At 48.0% G+C, this 20,422-nt stretch overlaps 1 protein-coding gene and 1 long non-coding RNA gene across 2 annotated transcripts in view; one reads left to right on the plus strand and one right to left on the minus strand.

The window, feature by feature from the left end:
* Positions 1-15,092, minus strand: LOC142360825 (uncharacterized). Its single transcript, XR_012763392.1, has 4 exons — positions 14,891-15,092; positions 13,184-13,318; positions 12,618-12,732; positions 1-987 (listed from the first exon to the last, which is right to left on the minus strand). It is a non-coding gene; the product is annotated as an uncharacterized LOC142360825 (long non-coding RNA).
* AZIN1 (antizyme inhibitor 1) overlaps positions 14,596-20,422 on the plus strand; it is a 26,645-nt gene continuing 20,818 nt past the window's right edge. The window contains exon 1 of the mRNA XM_075415765.1: positions 14,596-14,915. The gene's annotated coding sequence lies outside the window, so the exon portion shown is untranslated. The remainder of the gene's footprint in view (positions 14,916-20,422) is intronic.

A 20,422-nucleotide genomic window follows, 5' to 3' on the forward strand; every position in this document is an offset into this window, starting at 1 on the left:
TTTATTTGTAATATATTACACTGTGCAAAGGTTAATGGGCCACGGGTGCTGGAGCCAAACCTTCTGGACCAGATCCAATGACTGCAGATGTTACCATGGTAGTGCCTCCACCAGCTTTGAAGCAAAGTCTTCTACTCGAGCAGCTCCACGGTGCTGGCTCGTGTTCAGAGCCTGGGGCTTCAGCTCAGTCCCACAGACCTACTTTTCCTACCCAACTGATTGTTATCCTCTAGTGCCCTTGCAACACAATTGCACAACCACAGCAAAGGTTTGTGCTCCATGACAGCGCTGTCAACAAAAGATCTCTTTGCATGGCTTTCGGGTCGTATTCTCAGAGACCTGTGCTGGAACAAGGTCCCCAGGGAAGTGGTCACGACTCCAAGCTTGTCGGTGGTCCAGAAGCATTTGGACAATGCTTATAGATATATGCTTTAACTTCTAGGTTGCCCTGTGTGGAGTCAGGAGTTGGACTCAGTGATCCTCATGGGTCCCTCCCAACTCAGGATATTGTGTGATTCTGTGATTCGAGTGTTTTCTACTTTTCCCACTTCCCGATATGTGACTACAAGAATATTAGTGCAAAAGTTTGGTGAAAAATTTAAGATCACTGGATGCAAGTAATAAGAATAGGACTTAGGCTTTTTTTTTTTTTTTAAGCTGTTAATCATACACAAAATACCAAATAATGTTGCTCATTTACTATGCAATAGAAGTATCATCTGTTAGAGAAGGACAAACAAAGAAGCTAATATGCAAACTCAAGCTGTCCTCCAGAGTGTGTTGCAACGGCTGGTCAGATTTTTACACTCTTGCCTCCTCTGTTCTCGTCCCTTTATTCTGCCTTGGAAGTCTCTACTCAGTCGTAACTGTTAGTAACTGATCAATGGCCTGCTGGAGCGTGGATGCAAACTGTTTGCAGGATGAGCCCCGAAGTGCCAGCAGCAGCAGCTGGCCAAGGGCTGGCAGTGGGAAGAGGTGTCCCTCCGTCTGTAAAGAAAATTGCAAGGCATGAATAGTGAATTAAACCAGAGCTATTACAGTATCTTATGCAAGGTTTTTAAAAGGGCCTTCATTGAAATGTGTTGTAATTATTTTTTTTCCCTGGAGATGTGTATTAAAACATATAAAAACATTTACGACTTGTATTTTTTATTTGCAGAGTTAGTTCCTAGAGCAGGGCTTTTTACACTGTGATCCTCTTCAGTACAAGGTCTAACTAGAGAGTATTTACTCTGTACCTCCAGTGATGAAGATGGCACCATTTGTTTTATGGGAGGAGGCAGCTGCAAGGTTTAGGTTTCTTCCTAACAGCTTGGTATCTGCATTACAAATAAGACCACCACTTCAATTGCCCATATTTACATAGTCTAACTATCATCAAAGAACGTAGGCTGCAAGAATCTTGGCCTAAAAGCATCACAGAAGTTCCTTTATTTCTCTTCTTGCAGTGCAAAAGAAAATCCCAGTCATGATAAAATGCTCTTTGCTGCAAATTGCATTTTAAGCACAATTAACATTCAAGGTATTAATCTGGAAATTATTCAGAGAAGGATTTCTGTCCTGGGCTTCTCTGAACTAATTCTTTGCACATCATCTGAAAGCACTAAGTCGTAGAATAATAGAATGATAGAATGGTTTGGGTTGGAAGGGACCCTAAAGATCATCTAGTTCCCACCCCCTGCCATGGGCACCTTTCACTAGACCAGGCTGCTCAAAGCCCCATCCAACCTGGACTTGAACACTTCCAGGGAGGGGCCAGCCACAACTTCTCTGTATTCTCAAAGTCCTCGGTATTGCTCTTGTGTATGTACAAAATTGTGATTGCCCCACTGTGAACCAAAGCAATGCTCTCATACAATGTAGAGGATCAAGATGATACTCATTACCACCTTGGTTCTGATTGTGGATACTACTGAAATAGCTTTTATGAAATTAACCACTTCAGGAAACAGGTAATATACAATTGGACTTATCAAAATTAGTTATTTCTCCATGATCTGTTTGTAACCTGATGGCTTGCAAGAGATGAAGCTGAAAAATAAGGCAATTATATCTTCAAGTAGCATCACACATCTGAAGTATACCTTGAACTTGGGCTTCTATTATATCTGGAGCTGTTATGCAAAGCTTTACTGCTGTGTGGCCTTTTGGGACAAATCCTACCTCAGTGATGGCGACAGTAAAATTAATGTATCTGAAGCTTCTGTAACATTGCTGAATTTGAGCAGCTAGGAGCACCTATGCTTGAGTATGAATTTTTTGTGTCTCCTTAGAAGCACAGGTATTTCCACTAACTCCATCTTCAAACTTTTCTGGTTGATTTTTTCGCCCAGTGACTTGTAACTTTCACCTAATTGAATGAACAGATACATATTTGTTTGCAGAGGTTTGGACAGCTCAGACTCCAAGTTTAGGACTTAAACTAAAACACTGCAAAAGAGGAATTTAAACTTTTCCAGGGTCACCAATTCCAGCTGCAATTTCAGGGTCCCTCTGATCTTCCCCAGTCCCCCAAGGTATACAAAACACAGTTTAGCTCCTTGAAACTTGGTGTGCTTCTTTGCAAAGAGCCCACCTGGTGATGAGGGGACGTGAATGACTGTTAATGCATACTCTGCTTCATATTTTATTTCCTGAAATACTGCACATAATTCCGTTGATTTTGCAATTATTGTAGTGGATACTAATATTGCAGAGTTTTTACTATTGTTATTTAAATAACATTATTTTTAATAGCGTTCCAGCATGTTAAATCCTAAGCACATTCTTGGCAAGGAGTCTTTGTAGCTCATAGCTCCTCCTCTCACAGCTTAGTTGCTTCAGTTGATGCTGTGACTGCCATTACAGTGACACTTTCAGAGCATCACTCAAGCACATTAATGCAGCTTTAATTACTGATACAGTTACCCTGCCAATATACAAGCTCCACTGTACCATCCAGATAATTCTTCATGGGCATTTATGTTTATGTATTTACGCACAGCACAAAATCACTTAACCTTTAGTAAAGTTTGTTGCTTTATCTCTCTGAACCACACTCCATGCAGTCCTCTCAAAATTCATTCCCCACAGGTTTAAAAGCCATCATTTCCACCGTCTTATTATGAAAACCTGAACTTCTGGTCTGGGGTTTGGGTTGACTTTTTGCTTTTTATTTTTCACTGCAGCTTCTTTGGAATATCAGGATTCTGATCTGCCTGCAGACCCCAAGCAGTTAAATACAACTTCAGGCAGGTTTTCTGCTTAGGGGCATGATTTCAGGTTGCTCACTGTGACAGCCTTGCAGTACCAGTTGTTATCTGGCACGGGTAGGTACATAACTTGTATTTTCATTGAATCTCACTCATTTATTCTCTGTTCTGCGAGTGCTGGAAGCTTAACATGTCATTAGTATTCTTTGTGGTCTTTTGAAAAATATGAGCTGAATCATTGTAACACAAGGAAAATGAGCACGTCTCAAATTTGTCTCAAGTTTCCCTCCTATTAGGGCATGAAACTATGTGAAAACTGCATTTTTGGCTTGAGCCAAAAGCAGTTGCACGTAGAGCTGAAGACTGATGAAAACTAATTACGCCGTCCTCAGCTTCCCGGCAGTGGAAGAAAAGAGGAGTTATCAGAGGAGGATGAGCCAGGAGACTGACCTGGTTTTCGTACACTGTGCACAGAGAGAGACATAAGCCGCAGCTGATGAGGAATGCTAATGGTATCGTGCAGCAGGCATCTCGCGCTACTGCAAGCAGCCGCAGTGGCAGCTTGGTACCGTCACTGGATGGAATCAGCACCCGTCTTGCGGGAAGCAGAGCTGCGTGCTTTCTCATCAATGTCCTGAGGGATTTCACCGCAGCACTTTATTAATAGCTTTATTTTATACTGCCCTCATTGGGTCATTAAGGATGCCACGTGAATGTGTGATTTAAATCTCCCATATGGGACTCTGGGGAACGGGAACGTTACGTGGGCCCCACGGCTTTGTGGTGTCCCTGTCCCGTAGAAGCTCATTGAGACTGTGGTAGGAAGAGACAATTTGCTCCATGGAGATCAGCAGTAACCACATCTCCTTCCCGTGATTTGTGCCTTGTTTTTCATGTTGCAGAAATCCTAGCTTATGCTATCACATCCCAGTCTCCCTCCTTCTCCCCAGCCCCAGGTTCTCCCTATATCCCCAACACTCCTTGCCCACAGCGGCCTGCCAGAGGCTGGCCGGGGAGGAGGCAACGCTGTGGCTGGTCCCAGCCATTGCTGGCCAGCTAAACAGAGCAGATGATCACCAGGCTCCTGCTGACACCTCATCTCGGTGCAAGCAGCCACGCTGCTGCAGAAAAAAATGATGAGCAGAATGTGAGTTTTATCCAGTGCCCTCCCACAAAAATAATAGGAATCTATTTGCTAAATAAATCCCTTTTACTTGGAAGAAAAAGGTGACAAACAGACCTGCTGCAGGTGGGACTTTTAACAAGACTCCCTACAAAAAGACAGGTGCTACCCTGGAGAAAGGCAGAGACGTTTGAGTGCTAAAATCACAGAGCCGTATCCGACCGGAGCGGAGGGAAAGGTATAGGGAGTATGACGGACTGCCTTTGCTGCAATGATAGACTGCTACTATTGGTATCTGTAGCCTTCCCTCTAACTGAAAAAGCAGCAGCTGTCTGCCACTTTCTGGTATTTCTGTTGGAAAACTGAAGTTTAGAAGTCATGTATCATCTGTCAAAAATCTTCATGGATCTTGCTGTTTCAGGCAGCTCTACCCCAGCCATGCAGAGTTTGTTGAGGGCTCTTTTATCTGGTTGGAGAACCTCGAGTAAATGTTATCCTAGCCAAAATGCTGGCAGCAGACAGGATGTCCTCTGGATGATGGGAATATTCTTCTGACCAGAATTTAGACCAGATGGCTTACAGAGACAATAACGAGACGGGGCTTTAGAGTAAAGGGTACCAAACACAGCAGCGGCTTCGCTGTGGTCCTGCAAGTTGGATTACCCACGTCACATTTTCCTGTTGCAGTTGCCATTTTTATTCAAGGTGAACATGCTTATGAACACATTCTATGGACAGCAGAATAAGAAGGATGATTTAAATGTCTAGTCCATTTCTTCTTCTGCTCAGGAAAAATGCTAAGATGCCCTTACATCCCCATTGCTATGTAGTCCTTGGCAGAAGGGACAATGTTGCCAATTTTTAAGATTTTACCAAGAACAATAAGGTATTTGCGGTGTTTTTAAGTGTTCATCATGAAACACCGGTACGTTTTGTGAGTTTGCTTTATCTCTAGTGATCACCTCTTCCTACCATCTTCAGAGGGATTAAGCTGTTGAGAAGAAGAATCCGCTGCACAACAAGCAGCATGAAAATGTGGAGCTCAGAAAATGGGGAAAGGTACTAGGATGACAAAAGATCCCTGAGGAATTAGATAAACAGAAGGAAGAAGAAACATTAGGGAAGTTGCAGAAGAGTGTAAGACTAGAGACATGCCTGGTAGGGCCACAGCCAGGCATGTATGGAAGAGGCACCCAGGTGCAGGTGGCCCAGGGTCTCGCTTGTCATTAGTCAGGTAACCATACAAAGGGGAATTAAATGCCCCCCTTGTGTTATCCCTCATGTTATGAAAGGAGAGAATTTTCTCTCAATAACAACCAGAATTTGCTGTGCCTGCATTATTTTGAAACCTGGAATAAAACAAATCAAGGTGGGACAGATCTTCCCTTTGATGATAGGAGGAAATTTGAATTTGAAAAATATGAAGAATTTTTTTTTTTATGACTCTTACAGCTGAATACTTAAAGTCCCTGTGGTAATTTTGTGCCACTCCATCTTTTTTTAAAGACTTGAGGCTGTCGGTGTAGTGTGGCATATTAAAAAGCTCAATACTCTTTCTGCTGTAGCAGTTAACTCTACAGGAAGAGTTTCCACAGTCTTGGAGATTTGGTAATTTATGCCTGCCCTGCTTTTGCCACTACGGAATTTCAACAGGCATCAAAATATCAAAACCTTGCAGAAATGGTAAAATTTGGGCAAGTCATTTCCTTTTAATTCCAGGCACTTTTGGTTTTGGCCAAAAAATGATTTCTGGGATCAGGTGCCCTGCTGCAACCTGTTTTCAGCCTTGTATTTTGTAAGGCATTCACATTCCTCAGTTGGATTAGGTCCACATGAAGAAGGCATGTACTGAAGGAAACGGGGGATAATGGAAATTCAGAGTGCACAGCAGCCGAGTAAGCTCCATGGCAAACAATGTTGCAGTATAAGGGCTAACAATTCATCAGATCAAATATTTGTATTCTCAGGCACTACACTCTCTTCATGAATTTGCAATTACCATGATAAGCTCATCATAAATTTCAGGGAAAAAAAGAGCAATAATTGTCTTGTTAACAATTAGAAGAGGCACTATATTAAAAATGCCATAAGAATATTTAAATTCAGACATTTTCCTTATGATTATGTATTCATTAAGTGACTGTAAATCACTAAGAGGCAGCATAATTAAGATTTTTTCTTTATTTAGTGATGAGAAATACATGCAAAATTCTTACAGTTTAAGATTTCTTTGTGAAAATGATGACTTGGGCATTGACAAGGATTTATTAGATGAAACTCATTCCTGGAATGACTTTCTTTCTAGACTTTAATATCTCAATTTGAAACTTATCAGTTTGCCACGGTTTACGATATATTAGACTTGTTAAATGCAAGAGTATAACCATTAGCTTTGGATAATAAATGGTCTGTTGTAAGAAATAATTTAGCATATCATCAAAGCAAATAGTAGAACTAATTGCATTCCATTTATCATTGGCTGTGTCAAATCTGGTGTGGTGTTTAAAAGCAAACTTTGCCTGAGAATTAAATGGAAGTCTTTGACATTGATTACGCTTATGATTGTGTTTACATGCAGTAAAATCTCAGAAACACAGTCCCTAGGTATTATTATGATCATTCATTTAAATTCCACTTCTTTTACAGAAAATGGTAAACATTTCTTTGGCTTCTCAGAGTAAGCCTAAGCCCAAAGCCCTGCTCCGTAACTAGAAAAATACTGGGATGTCCTGAGTGAAGGACCATCTGGGAGGCGGTAACCTTAAGTACGTGCTGCTTCAGGCATTTCTTTCCCGCGATGGATGAGACTTGGGCAGCCACCTCTCCCTCCACTTCCAGCAGCACCTGAGCTGATGTGGGTATCCAGCCTGGCCGTGGGACTGCAGCAGCCTCCCAGGTGCCTTGCTGGGTCCCTGCCCCATCCTTCCAGGCAGCGGAGAAGAGGAGAAACAAATTCTAAATTATGCAAGAAAATTATATATAACAAGAAGGTTTTGTCTGGGTTTGTTTTTAATTTCAAGAATGAACAGCAATTATCTGCCCCTTTGGAAAACCGTCTTTAACCAAAAAACCCAAATCCCAGTCTTGGAGCACCAAGTCAATGGCCAATGACTAGCTTCAGTGGTGGTTTTTACAAATAGATAGATGCAGGGTAAGTAGACAGGGAGCAGCCACCACAGCATGCTTACTGGTACCAGTAACAGCTCCTCAAATAAGACCATCTCTCTCGTCCTTGTGATGGCTGAGCTCACCGGGGCTGGGTGCTTTGCTGTCCCCTGGCCCGGGAGCTCTCTGCGGGGAGTTAGGCAGCACAGGCATGGCCCTGGCAGGACACCGCATCTGGGAGAGGGCCGGGGAACCCCGAGGACTGCCCAGGGCTGAAGGCTGGGCTCAGCAGCTCTCAGCAGCTTGGTCCTCCTGCTCTGCAGCGACCTGGTGGGCCTCAGCTGCAGCCCCCACTGCTGCCAGGTGCTTCCTGGAGGAGCGTGACCCCGCTGCCCCACACGATGTCTGCCTTGGGGTCTTGCTGGGGGTTTTGGAGATGTTAAACCTAACTGAGATCTTCTGGCTTCGCACTATGTCTTCTGGTTTGAGTGCAAACACCGGGTCGTACATGCTTGCTGCTGAAAACGGGGCATGACGAAGAGGATGGGGTACTAACCAGAAGATGCTGCCCAGCCCGGCCTGATGCTCGCTTCACGTTCAGCTTTTGCTTGCATTTCTAGCTGCTCAGATTTGGACAGTACTGACTATTTTGGCTATCTGTGAGGAAATGGAGCGTAATAAAAATAACCCAGCCCTGGTTGCTTTGCTTTGCTAACTTTCTTATTGGTTCTGCATATTTGACTGGCAATAGCAGAGCCAGGGGACAGAACTGACACAATATCCCGAGCAGATGATATCCATAGCTATTGTGTCACTTCCAACAATGTTATTGCTGATCCAGGATGTTGCCCCACTTTCTTGATCCAACAGTGGCTAAAGCCCTAAACAAGATCAGGGATCTTAATGGCAACAAAATCAAAAAGCGATTTGCTTCCCCATTTTTGACGACCACAGAAAGGCTGAGCCTGGAAAAAGAAACTGCAGGCTACAAAACTTAGAGTCAAGGGCCAGCCCCGAGAGAGAAGATCAAACTTGGCTGCATACAATTAGGCACTCAAAAGCGTGCTGAAAGGCCACCTCTTTGAAGGCCCTGAGTGCCACCAGCATCCCTACGTCAGTGGTGTGACAACTAAATGCACAAGTCCAGAGCCTGTTCGCTCCTGTGTGTACATGACATGGATCCTGCAGATCCTTCTGTATGCTCTGAACTGTGTTCTAGGTGTAATTATTCCATGCTGGTCTCTACTGCCAGCCTGTTATCTATGGGTTTTCTGTTTTTTACGGAAAAAATAAAAAGTTATTTTTGAAAAGGTCTGTCAACTTCTAAGTGAAAAATGCATGTGTAACAGAAAAATTCAAATGCGGAGGGAAGTGAGTAGTGCCACGTTCTGCTCGTCTTCCTCCTTCTAACATTAGCAACTTTATTCATGCAAGCAAAGTAAACAGGATTTATCTCAAATGGCTCAAATATTTTTTTTCAAATGTGTCATCACTTGCTTTGAAAGCAGTGAAAGAGTTTGCCAGGGTTTTGTCTGTGCAAGAGTCCTGCCCCTTTCGCCCTGGTGGGAAAGGCCTCTGCCTTGACTTGTGGTTCTCGCATCCCAAAAACGTGTGAGACAATGTTGTTGATGAAACAGAAAATGCAGGTGCCTGGTCGGAGGCATTTCAGGCGGCGCTGGAGTGCAATCTCAAGAGACCACTTTCCTTCTCGCTGCTCTTGGATGACAAAGGGAAGATCACCACCACCTCTCACAACTGGGAGGGTGATGAAAGACATTGACAAGCAGAAAGTGCTTCTCCAGGAGTTAGCTGGAAGTCTTCCTCTTGAGGAATGTGAGTCTTCACTCTTGACAAAATGCCCCACCAGCCAAGAAAAGCGCAGCAAAACCGGGGGCTGCCAGGGGACACCGTGTCCAGAAATCATGAGAAGAACATGTACATGTTCAGAAAGCTGGAAGGTGACTGACAAGAACAACTAGTAAACCAAGCAGCCTGCAAACCACCATTGCATAGAGCTAGGACCACATATAGGGAAGACTATTTACACAAGAACTACAGGGCTGAGACTCTTTTCAGTGGTGCCCAGTGACAGGACAAGGGGCAACAGGAACAAACTGAGGCATAGGAAGTTCCAGCTGATGATGAGGAAGAACTTCTTCACTTTGAGGGTGATGGAGCACTGGAACAGGTTGCCCAGAGAGGTTGTGGATTCTCCTTCTCTGGAGATATTCAAGACCTGCCTGGACAAGGTCCTGTGCAGCCTGCTGTAGGTGACCCTGCTTCGGCAGGAGGGTTGGACTAGATGACCCACAGAGGTCCCTTCCAACCCCTACCATTCTGTGATTCTGTAATAAACATCTGGGAACAAAAATCCCTTGCAAATGCAACAAACAACAACAAAGAGAGCATTCATTCTGAAAGAGTTAATAAAAAAGAATCTCCTCGTTTGGTAACCACCAGTAGCAGCACACGATATGCATATTTTTAACCTCCTTGCATGGTACGCAGTCCACTTTATCCCGCTTTAGTGTTTCGACTATTGCGTTTTAAAGTTGATGTAGTCTTAGTGCTGCTGACGAGCTCACTCTTCTGGGACCTGTCGCCTCCTGTTTACCCATGGAGGGAAACCCCATGCCTCTTCTCCAATCCAGAGGTATTTGTAGTGAGAAATGATAAATTGCATGGAGGCCTAACCCTCAGCCTCCAGCTGATCCTTCAGGTTTTAGTGATGATCTATGACATGTGGACAGCAGCAACTACAATGGGTGTGATTAATACACAACTCAATATCTATCATGTAATGAGCCCAAGTCACTTCTAACCTGAGCTGGACTTGGGCACATTTCCTAACAGTGAAAAAGTCCACACCCTGCTGCAGATACTTAAAACTTTTGAGTTTTCTTTACCAGTTAATGGAGAGCAGGCATGCAGGTGGAAAGACTCTCAAGTAATGCTCATACTTTAATATTCTCCTCAATAGTTCTTATTTAGTAGCTCAGATATTTAGTTCACAGTCATTTTCTTTTAGTCTTTGCTCATCTAGTCTAGATTTTTTTTGAGGTGAAAACATCCTAGCATTGGACTGAAAGGAGCTTATGGCATATTGCTGGATACTCCTAAAGGAAGACTGAATTTTCTCTTGCTCTTTCTTTCTACCTCTGATTTTGTAAAACAACCCCAATTTAATTTTACTTAGTTGTGGTGTCTTTATATAGTGCTTTGAGCTGCTGTTTCCATTAACTTTGTGTAAACAATTTGGCACGAGATCTATTCTGTAACTATTCTCCGTAGAAATTAGACTTAGACTTCTGAAACCAAACTAATCCACGCTGGAAAGTTGGGACCTTATTTCTGTTCCAGTTGTTTTGACCCTGCAAACCATTCAGTAAATACAGGTGAGAGGCGACTGCTTTGTGTAAGTTAAAGCAGAGATATCTTTCCTCCCACCACCTCCGGGCTTTTAATAATTATGAATCATTCCTCCAGCTGGTTATTAGTATTGCTGTCAACTGGACAGAACAGTGACAGCTCTAAAGTTTGCAGCAATGAACAAGGTCGGAAGATCAGAGTATCAATTCATATTACTTCCACAAGGTCCTATTTATACAGGTCGTTTTACTAAAAAGGGAGAATATTTGAACTCCAGTATTCCTACAGCATTGTGGGCACAAGAGATCCAGAGCCATCACAGCCTTTATTTTCCTTTTCTTGTGCCTCTGCCCTGTGCATGGGCGTTCCTGCCCTGAGCAGCTCAGACAAAAAATGCAGTTTGGACCGATCCCTTCCTCCCACTGCAGCGGCTGCGTGCTCTGGCTGGACGGCTACAGATTGTTCACTATATCTGGCACCAAGTGCCGCTGTGTGTAAGAGGAGCCAGGAGAGGGACCATGTTGCCAAGCTCAAACACTCAGAAATCTAAGCAACCTTTTCCCTACACCCATAGGTGGATCGTTATTTGTGTTTGCCTTCTGTTGCACTGAGTTTTCAGCAGCAAGGGACATTTTATTCTCAATGGAAGATGACATTCCTGTGCAATCACAGAATTCCTGCAACTAAGGCTTTAAGAGAAAACACCGACTGCTGCAGGAGTTGGCAGCAGTGGGGGAAGAGGAAGAGGAGATGGAGGAGGAAATAATCTCATTCTCTCACCTGCAGCAGCGGAATCTGACCCCGCTGCTGACGCCTGGCGATAGAGGGTGCATCAGAGAGGGAAAGGAAATGGGAGAACCAGAGGAGAGAAGAGGTAGCCCGTCGGAAGACATAAAGAGAAGGAAATACTTGGGATTAGCAGGGAAGGTCATGGGGCTATGCAGCCATCGGACATCTGTCCAAACCAATCTGAAGCTCCTGACCGCTGGGTTGCCGCACCAGTGAGTATTTTTTGCACTCCAAAAGACGAGGTGGGGAAGGGTGCCTTTCCTGCTCCGGTTTATCTGCGTCACAGACAGAACACCTGATTTTGTCTATATCCAACTGTGAACCAGGCTGAAAAGAAAACGTGGAGGCAAAAAAAAAAGGAAATGTGGTAGAAGTGCCTCGCAGTTGGAAGGGAACTCAGGGCTGGACACGTATTTTGTGCTCTGCTGCCTTTTTATCTTTGGAGAACAAAATGTGAATCATTAGTAATCTATGAAATGTGTGCACGGCGTCATGCAAGGTTAGGAATCCAAGTATTAAAACTGAGAGCAGAGAAATGTGGATGAGGCAGAAGGAAGTTTCATGTTCGCTTTTTTATATTTTGACTCTCCAAACAAAACAGGATGGCTGTTTTGTGACACACTACACTAAAAATGTATATACATTGAGCTGTGGCATCAGTTTTCTAGTTCTGCGTTAATATCACCAGTGGTAGTGGAAACACTGTGTAAAGCTTTCATCCATCAATTTTTTTCTCATTTTGTATCTAGTGGCTACACAGTTGTACTGTTTTATGCTCCCAAAGAGCGTACAGCTCTCTTTTTTTTATTCCCAGTAGATTTGAGAGGATGAAGTTTATGCTTCTGTTTTCAAGTGTTGCTTCCTCAATATGAGAAGGAAATCCTCCCTCCACACGTTTTTAAAATAGCTGACAGTGCCCCCAATTAATGGCGTATCAAAATGAAGTTCTTTTTCCTGTCCTACGTGACTGCCCTCCCTTCTTCAGTAGTCCATCTGTTTTTTCACTCCCAACAAGAATATTAAAAACATCCCCCACCTACCAAAACAAGAACTCCTCTGGGAAGATGAATGCAGACGAGGTGGCAGTAACTGATGTGGCAGTTACATCACTCATATATCGCTGGGATATCTTCAGATGTTACCACCAGGAGATGTCTAAGAACATAGATAAAATACACAGTTCTCCATAGAACTAGTATTGACATTCTTTGCGTTTTCTGTGCTGGATCACTTTTTCGCTGCACCTAAACACCTACAAACTAGTCCTTTTCCTAATTTAAATATCTTCCAAAAATGTGGTTTTTAAAAAAATCTACCTTCCCAAAGAATACAGCTTTCTGGATTGCTCCTCTGCATGTATCACCATAACCTTTGTCCTCCCCTCTAACCCTTCTTCCTTTCTTTGCCTGTTAATGATTCACATTTATTGTGCCCTGTCCAAGCTCTGCCCAAATCTCTCTTCCTCTCTCTCTGTACTTTTTTAGTTTGGTTTGGTTTGTTGGTGTTTTTTTTATACACTGTGATTCCTCCTCCTGCACTTGCATTCTGGAACAGGAACCCAAACGAGCAGGCAAGTCACCGATGAAGGGTGTGATACAGAACCTACCGGAGAAAAAAGCGCTGTAAACCACTCCATTTTCTAGTCTTCAATGCAGGGTTTGTTGCAAATGTATGTGAGAGGTCTTCTGACTGTCTCATCAATGTGCCTGCTTTTACTGACTTCATCCATAACCTACTAGCGCTGTTATCAGGGAAGATGAGACACTGTAATGAGACTGCAAGTATTTGTCAGTTCACTTCCTCCTCATTTGAAATGATTTGCAAAAGAGAACGTGACAACAGATGAAAAGAGTAAAACTCCATCTCTGCGTGCTGTGGAACCTCAGTTTCGTTTTATTTCCGAAGAGATGACAACTGTGTATGTATCCACCATTTTTCTAAATTCTCTCTGCTATAAAACTAAACAAACTCAGCTTTGCTTTGGAAAAAAAAAATCTAAACTGTACTAATGTACCTTTTTTCTAAAAAAAAAAAGGGTCCCGAGATGAACAGTGACTTTCCACAACAAGTACACATTTTGGTGGGTCCCGGTGAACCGGGTAACTACATATTTTAGTGTCCTGAAGGAACTGTGACTACTGCAGTCAAGTTTTCTTACAAAACCAGCCCTGTGCGCCGTGGCAGAGATGGCATGGCAGACCGGCACTGGGGCCGACAGATGAGGGATCGTCCTCAGCTCCACCACGGAGCAATCTGGTGGCCTTTAACTGAGGGACCTGACCTCCGACCGGCTGGAAACCGCTAAAACGCTTCGGGACGCGCTGAGGATGCCCGAGCGCTTGGGTGACGCTTTGCGCACACGCAGACGGGTCAGCTAACGCCTTCGGCCCACCGATCTACTTACGGGAGCCTCGAAGGCCCCGAATTCACGGAGAAACGGGGCTGCCAGGCACGCGTCTCCTCCAGTGCGCGTTGCGAGCGGCTCGTCAGCGCTCAGCGAACCGGCGCGGGTACCCCGGTGGGCGCTCGGTGCGCCGGTGGACGGGGCTTCTGGCCGCCCACGAAGGCCCGGGTTCTTCTCCTGCCTGCTCCAAGCCTCGGTGAGGCCGGACGGGCCCTGGTTTCGCGGAAGCCACTCCAGAAACACAGCCCCGTCCGAGCGCCCGCAGGCTGGCGGCCCTCCGGGGGGCCTCCGGCCTCGCCCGACGCGGGGCCGCCTCCTGCCAGCGACTCCCGCGGCACCCCCGCTGCCAGCCGGGGACGGCGGCCCCGCCGGGCGGGTCGCGACCCCCCGCGCCCGCCCTCCATTCCTGAGGGGCGGCGGCGCCGGTGTCCTCCCGCCCACCGGCGGCGCTCGGCGCACTCCCGCCCGCGCGCCCGCCGCCTCTCGCGCCCGCCGCCTCTCGCGCCCGGGCCCGCCGCGCCGGGTGGTTTCGGCGGCGGCGGCGGCGCCTCCCGCCCCGCGGAGCGGTGACGCGCGGCGCCGGGCCCCGCCCCGCCCGCCCGCCCTATAAGAGCGCAGCCGGCAGCGGCCGCCTCTCCTCGGCTCGCCTCGCCTCGGCTGTCCCCGCTGTCCGCCTCGCCGCCCGGTGGCCGCGCTCCTGCCTCCGCCCCCGGCTGCCGCAGCCCCGCGTTCCGGCTCCGTCTCTCTCTGCCTGGTGCCCTCCCGTCCCGGCGCTGCGCTGCGCTCCCCCCTGCCGGTCGCCCCCGCAGCCTATGGCCCTGGAAGGCGCCGCTGCCGCCGCCTGTATTTCTGCTGTAGGTTCCCACATCCCTCTTTAAAAATTCCGCCTAAAAAGAGAAGACGATTTACCAAATCCTTCGGGCCGTTATCTCACGTGAGTACCGGGGCCGGGGCTCCCGCCGCGGGGAGGCGGCGGGCGGGAAGGAGGGAGGGAGGCGGCGACGCCCACCCCGAGCCCCGGAGCGGGCCGGGGCGTCCCTTGACGCCGGCGTCGAGAGGGGGTGGACGGAGCGCTCAGCTCCCCGGGGCTGAGGGAGCGGCAGGCTCTCGTTCCCCCTCCTGCCAGGAGGGGAAGGGGAGGGGCGGCCGCGGCGCCCGGCAAGGGCGGAGGGGCGGGCGGTGGGGGCCGGTTCGTCCCGCTGCCCTTTCTCCCTTCGCCCGGCGGCGCCGGGCGACACCGGCTGCCGTCGGCGGGAAGAGTCAGAGCCGAGGCTCCCCCTCTCCCCGGCGGCAGCGAGGCGCTGGGCGGTGCGGGGCGACGCGGGGCGGGCGGCGGGACCCTCCCGCGCCCCGGAGGGCGGCGGCGGGCGGCGCGGGGGTCAGCCGGCCGGCGCGCTAACATGGCGGCCCGCCCCGCGCCCGAGAGGCGGAGAGGCGGGAGGGTGAGACCGGGCACCGGGGCGAGGGCCGCGCCGAGGCCGCCCTCCCCGCTTCCCTCCCGACCCCGCCGGTGGCGGGAGGGCGGCGGGGCCGGCAGCGCCGCGGGGAGCGGGGCTCGGCGGCCGCCCCAACATGGCGGCTTCCCGCGGAGGAGGGGGCTGCGCGGTGCCTTCCCCTCAGCGGCCGGGGCAATGCCCCGCGGCGGGAGACCCGTCCCCGCCGGGCGCTGCTGCCTCTCAGCGTGCCCTTCCCGGGGAGGGGGCGGGGGGCGTCCCCGCCTGGACCCCGCAGGGAGGGGGTGCTCCTCGGCCCCCGTCCCCCCGCCCCGTGGCAGCCGCCCGGGCTCGGATTGCCGCGGGGGTCCGGTGGATCCCTTCCCCTCGGTCCCGGGGGGGCCGGCCCGGCTGGCGGGGGAGCGGGGAGGCCGGGGAAGAGCTGGTGGCACGGCGTCCCCGCTCTCTGCCACTTCTCAGAGGCCATATTGCGCTGCTGTAACCGCCGCCATCCATCCGGGCTCCTCTTCCCGCTCACCTGAGCTGCGCCCGTGGGCCGGTGGACGGGGCAGGCACGCCGAGGAGCGGGGCGGCAGCTGAGCTGTCAGGGCGCTGCTCGAGTTGTTGTCAGGGCATGGCGCGAGTGACGCTTCCCGTGACAAGCGCTGGGGTGACGGGGCATGTCGCCTTCACACAGAGGGGCCCGGGGGGTTCCTCCGGGATGTGGGACGTGGGGCCCTCACCTCCTGTTAGCGGTCTCCTTCCTTCGCCAGGATGTTTGCTGGTCATCTCAAGGACGTGCGTTTTTGCCCTCTCGGTCAGTCTGTTGGCGTGGCAGTAGCGGGTCTGGCGCTGCCAGCCCTTCTGGAAGTCTCTTGGTTGACCCACAGCCTCCTTGGCTTGGCTGCGTCCACCAGTACTTGTGGTCCAGTCGGCTGCTGCTGTGCTGGTGGCTTTTGGAAGGTACAGGGAAGAGGGACCAGTCACTGTGTGGCTGCTGGCTGGGAGTGTGTGTGTAAAGCGTGTGCACCTGGATGTCAGAGTGTCCTGAGTGTGCGTGTGCTCGCTGTTCCCAGTTTGGTGAGAGGTCAGCAGAGCTGCCCGTTACTGGTTGTAGCGGTGAGAGGTCAGCAGTGGTGCCTGTTACTGGTTGTAGGGGGGCTGGCAGTCTGGTGTGGGAGCGGGGGGCTCGTGTGTGTGTAAGGGGGATGGTGCAAACACAGGAACGTGGGGCAGCTGGCATGGCCGAGGAGGCTGCGGATATGGCTCCTTGCTAGACAGCACTGCGGATCTCTTCCACTCACCGGCCTGAGCTGGTGCAGAGCCCAAGAAGATGCGTGTCTGTGCTGGGGGGACCCTGGTTGTGGTGAAGAGGGAAGCAAGTGAGCTTAAATTTTTCGAGCCTTTCTGAAGTGCATCTCCTGCAGTGCAAAATCCTGCACAGCCGACGCGTGCCAGTAGGCAGGAGAAGCGCTGCGTTTCAGACCTCTGCAGCAGTCTCCGGTGACCGAGCAGGATTTGATGGTGTAGTCCCAGTTGAATATAGCTGTCCTGAGCGAAAACGCTGTGTGGCGCCCAATAAAGCAGGTTAGAGCTGCCTACCCTCCCAGCCCACATGCGTGGCTGGGTCTCCTGCCTGGTGGTGGGTTGGGGGGGTGGGGGAGTGCTGCCCCACTTCTTCTGCCTCCACCCCAGCTGCTGGATATTTGGCTCTGAGGATACTGCACTTGCCTGCTATTCTTCCCTGGATAAATGCAGGAGGCAGCGGTGCTGGGGGGGAGGTGGGTGTTGTGAATAATGGTGATGGTAGGAGGGGTTTGTTCCAGTCTGGACTGGTCCAGTCTAGTTCTTTCCTTCCTGTCACCGTGTGAACAATGCTGCTGCTGCCGTGGCTGATGCTCGCGACACGGCAGCCCCCTCCCCGTGTGCTTCAGGCTGTGGTGAGCTCCCCCCCACGCCAGCAGCCAGCTGGCCTGCTGCCCCTGTCCCTCCTGCCAAAGGCTGTTAAACCCCAGAAAGGAGGGGTCTTTCCAAGACTTTGGGAGGGGAAGGGTGGTGTGCGGTGGTGGGCAGCGGTGGGAATGTTTCTCCCGTGGAGACAGTTTGCTGGAGGCAAGAGGCAGGCTAACTGCCTTCCAGCATTGCAGCCTGCCCCTGGGCAAGTGGCTCCTGCCTCTCGCTGCGCTCTGTGCCGGAAGGCTGCTGCTGCAGGTGCATGTTCGCTGCAACACAGGGCTGCGTGGTCTGGAAATTATTCCATCTCTCCAATTAAAGGAGAGAGGGAGTGCTCTGGAAGGGAATTAAGACCATCCCTTCCTGAAAGGGAGACTTCGTTGTGTAATGGACTAATTTGGGTATAATGGCAAATTTCAGTTCAAAATGCTGGTGATGTAGCGCAGGAGCAAGAGTGGAGTTGATGGGGAAAATTCCTCAGGGACCTGTGCTCCCTTCAGGACCTGCTCTCCCCCAGGGGACTGCCTTGCCACACGCCCTGGCCCTCATCTGGAAAAGGCCTATTGTAGCAGAAGAATAGCTGGGTTTTTTAGTGGACTAGAGTAACTTTGGTGCCTCCAAGTCTGTCAGTTAGTGTAAGTATGTGAGGTCATAGTATTGCTGGATTTGTAGGGTTTGGTTCATGAATATTTTGGCTCAGGTCACTAAAGGATCTCTTGAGAAATGGAGAGATGCAGTTGATGATTTTTTTTGAGGAAAATGAATTTGTGCCCGGTTTTGTAGGCCTGTCTGTATCAGATGTGGGGAGCTGGAAAGGGCCTGGCCCTGGCTGGCCTGCTAGTAGTCATAGGGCTTGCTGCGGGGATGCAGTTGTGGCAAAGCTATGCACTGTGGATGACTCCGGGGTTATTTTGTTCCTCAGATGAGTGTTACCGTTCAAGTATGAAGTTGAGCTGCAGTCAAACTTCGGAGGCACCTGCTAGTACAGTATACTAGCAGACAGTATAGAAATACATGCATATAGGTGCCACTTGAGTAGTAAAAGGCAAAGCTGCCTTGTCAGTTATTCCTGCAACTCAGAGCTCGCTGTTTAGCAAAGAATGCTTTTCTACCTATTTTTAGATACTTAAAAAATGAACAGTTCATTGTGGCTGATCACATGTTCAATTTTTCTAAAACTGGGTTTGCTTATATGGGTTATGGACATCTAATACACTTTTGCTTGAAATGGTAGTTCTGCTCTGCCACAGCACAGCAAACTAACTCTTTGTGCTGGTGAAAGCAGAGTAGAATTACTGTGATTTGAAAGGCTCAAATCATACTGTTTTCCTCCCTGAATATCTAGTATCAGCAAACCTGCACAAAAGTGGGCAGTCAGACTGTTTTCTACACATCTGTGTGGATCCTTCAGATAAATAATTCTCATTGAAAAGAAGTTCTGAGGGGCAATTAGAACTCAGTACAGCTCATAGTTGACTATTGCTACAGAAAATGATCTGGTTTTGTTCCAGCTCTATGGGAACTTTGACTGCACACTTTCTCCTTGGGATGTGTGAGCATATTTATTGGAACAGTATTGCAGGTGATACTTGTCTGAAGCATGGCTTTCTAAGTTTTGCACTAAAGGTCATACACTCTCCCTAGAAGCACCTGTTTTCAGTGACTTTTTTTGCCGGGAAAGTAATTTTAATTCATAATCATTGGGAAATCTGTATGAATTCCTGAGTATAATCAGAACACTAGAAAATAGTGGAGCTACTAGTTAATTCTACAAAAGGAAAATGTTGCCAGGTTTTAAAGCTGTTGAGTGCATACTTGTGAGAACTGAATGTTACTGGTTTCTTGCTTTGGTGGAAGAAAGGGGTAGGGTTAAATAGACTGCATATACATTAACTCTAGCTGGCAAAATTCCATAATATCTCAATTAATTTTGAAGCACTGAGGTTTATTTCTGATGTTGTATGCTAACAAATACTTATTTACATGGTTAAAGCTGAAGAGATTGCTCTGTGGAGTTGCTGTGAAATGGTTACCCTCAAGTTGCGTACGCTCTGTAATGCAGTACTTTACAGGGGTACTAGTTTAGTTTTCTAGTAGTAAGAATAAGTGAGAAAATATACTTCAGCAGTTTGCTTAACTGTAAGGCAGTTGAAAAGGTGATTATTTGGGTTATGTGATTCCCAGAAGCCAGGTTTTTGTAGTCAGCACGTGTAGTCTCATTTAAATAATGAGAGCAGCAAAGATTTATTTTTACAATAGGTTGTTACATTTGGGGTTTCATGCCATAGACCACAGTGAATTTGTGGAAACTTTGTTGTATGTTGGGTTTATACATGACCAGTTCTGTACTGTATTTAATGCCGTGGAAATGACAGTTCCTTTTAGAAGGAATAACTTCTCAGCAGGGCTGGTTAATGTTTCCTTGACTGCTTTCTGTGTTCATTGTACTGTTTTGTGTGATTGTTTTACCTTAATTTGAGTAAGCTAGCATTGTAATTTAACATGCTGCTTTGTTGTTGTGTGCAATAGCGTTTAAGGGCCAGCTGAAAAGTTTCCCCATTCCTGAAGGCAAGCATAAGTTTCTTTTTACCGTCTTGCTCATCTCTGAATTTGTCTGTATGGTGTTCAGTTTCACTATATAAAGCACTATTTTTCACCCACATGCCATGTTCATTCACAGCAGAGGAAGAAAGAACATGGCAAGGGAATTCTAAAATAGAAAGGGAGTGGGGAGGGAAAGGATCACAGTGGTTACATGGTTAAAAACACTTCTGGGGAGGGTAGCCCAATATTAAGGCATACTACGTGAAAGCAGGACCATGTAGAGCTATTTTCCTTTAGTTTTGAAAGTCTTCAGTTCAGACTATGAAAGATAAGTACAAACAAGCAGTTTCGTGTGCCTAATAAATATGTTTTAGCAGTGTGTTGATCTGGCTCAGTTTACATTCACTGTTGAAAGCTGGGCATTTTGCATGATTATACACTTTCATGGTGGGGTGTTGCAAGCCTTCTTAAAAGCACTACTGAAAAGGCATTTGTTAAATGTTTTAAGGTA

Source organism: Opisthocomus hoazin, chromosome 3 (genome assembly GCF_030867145.1).
Source record: "Opisthocomus hoazin isolate bOpiHoa1 chromosome 3, bOpiHoa1.hap1, whole genome shotgun sequence".
Lineage (NCBI taxonomy): Eukaryota > Metazoa > Chordata > Aves > Opisthocomiformes > Opisthocomidae > Opisthocomus > Opisthocomus hoazin.